Source organism: Lytechinus pictus, chromosome 2, assembly GCF_037042905.1.
Source record: "Lytechinus pictus isolate F3 Inbred chromosome 2, Lp3.0, whole genome shotgun sequence".
Lineage (NCBI taxonomy): Eukaryota > Metazoa > Echinodermata > Echinoidea > Temnopleuroida > Toxopneustidae > Lytechinus > Lytechinus pictus.
Genome location: NC_087246.1, coordinates 43,434,288 through 43,436,360, shown reverse-complemented (window position 1 = coordinate 43,436,360; position 2,073 = coordinate 43,434,288).

The following is a 2,073-nucleotide window of genomic DNA, read 5'->3' as shown; positions in this document are numbered from 1 at the left end:
TCATTTACTTGTAAAATCTTCACAAATTATGAAAATACTTACGGTAGCTGGTTTTCTTATTTACGAGAAAACTGGATGTGTCTATTTAATTTGCTAACTATTTTTAATGTCTCGCTCCTAAATAATCAATACACAAATTTGATGCGCAGTAGCGCCATCTCCGGTGAACCATGCCATGCACATCCACCTCATTTCTTAATACCCCATGAGAACAAAGGTCACACTATATACTTCCTCCCAATGAGCCCTCAAAGTTGTGACATGTTGTCACGCAAGGCGAAGGGACGGTGGGTGGGATCCAAATAGACACATCCAGTAATCGTGTAAATAAGAAAATCAGGAAACTATTAGGGCTGTTATCGTTAACTCTTTGCCCGCCACGTACACTATCCCCCCTGCGCCACATTAATTTTTGGGTGCCACATTCAGAGGGGGGTTTGCGTGCATTGTCTTATTCAACTAGCAATAACTTTTTACTGGTTTGTCGTATTGAAAAAAATTGTGTAGCAAAGTTTTAGAGAAATGAATACTCTTGCCAATGGTATCATTTTTGCTATGTATAAAATCATAGATTTTGAGAATTTTAACTTTACATTCTGTTTCCAATTTTTCGTTAAGTAGGGTATTTTATACCTCTTATATTCAATTCTTCCTAATGAAGGTTAAATTTCTAAGTTAGTCCTTTGAAAAGATGTGTTCTTTAGCTTTCATTACGTACCAAATCCATGTCTTTATGGTCATTATGAGCTAAGCAGTTTAGGATTGAAATGGGGCATTCGAAAAGAGTAAACTGACAATGTACTAAACTCTTCTATTGAAATTGACCCTGGCTACTTCTCAATAGACTTCCCGTCCTGGGAGACTTTCGGTCTATTGATACTTTGATCCCCTTATTGTTATAGGGAGGTGGCAATTTGTATCGTTCTTTTATTACAAGGAAAGCAGTGCAAGCTATTGAAAGCTCATCGACATATATCCTAAAGCAGTTCAAAAAACTCAATTTTACGCGAAAAATCTCTATGTAAACAACCTCGGCGAAAGCTGTAACACGAAAGCTAGATTCGTAAACAATGCAATACACGCGTCGCTATTGTATGTGTGTGCACACAATTACAATTAAATGCGTTCCGTATGCATTGCGTGCGAACTGTGACTTGAGTCGTCGTTGGCAGTCCGCTGTATGTGCCGCGAGTCGTCCGTGGCGGGCAAAGAGTTAAACAAATTCTTTGTCGATATATCGCAAAAAATATATTACCGATATCGGTAACTATCGACAAAAGAACAATAATCAATACGCATTTTTTATGCATTATAGCAATGTCAAATACTCGCATTAGTCAAAATAAATGTATCTGCCATTGTTCCAAGAACGCTTTAAAATCCGGGTTCATCAGATGTAAATGATTACATAACATCTTTTAACAAACATATTTAGCATAAATACATCCTCACCTTTCACGTTTAATTATTTTGGGGTTGGATGAAGTTTTATCGATAATTTTGGGGGCATCGTTCTGAGCAGTCAATGTCTTTTACCTATCTGCTATTTTGATATCGTGCTGTACATCTTCGAATTTAGAGGGCAGCAACACACGGCCGTGTGCTGCCTTCTATGCTGTTATACTAGTAGTTGGTACTTCGCTAAAATTGAGCTTGCGTTTGTGATGTTTTCAATTCGTATTTTGTGGAGATTTTGGAGTCATTTCTGTTGCTGTTCTGTGCAGTTTGAGGAAAAAAAAGTTTTCCATGTTTTTCCGTTTGAAAAGCCACTTTTAAAAGGCTGTCTCTGTGAATTCTGTGAAATCGCGGAAAATCACTGTGTCCCTATAACATAATAGCAGGTATTAACAACAACGAGAGAAAGGTTATCGATATCGCTAAGTGGCAAAAAACAAGCGATTATCGAAAGACGTTATCGATAACAGCCCTAGTAACTATTTTCATAATTTATTTCAAGAACTAGTTGTGTCTATTTGAATAGCTAGATTAGCCTGGATTCTTCCGGAGGGAGGCGTGTCATAAGCAAAAAGGAAGTGAACCGGGTTCTAGGAGATGTACATGTGGAGGCCACTG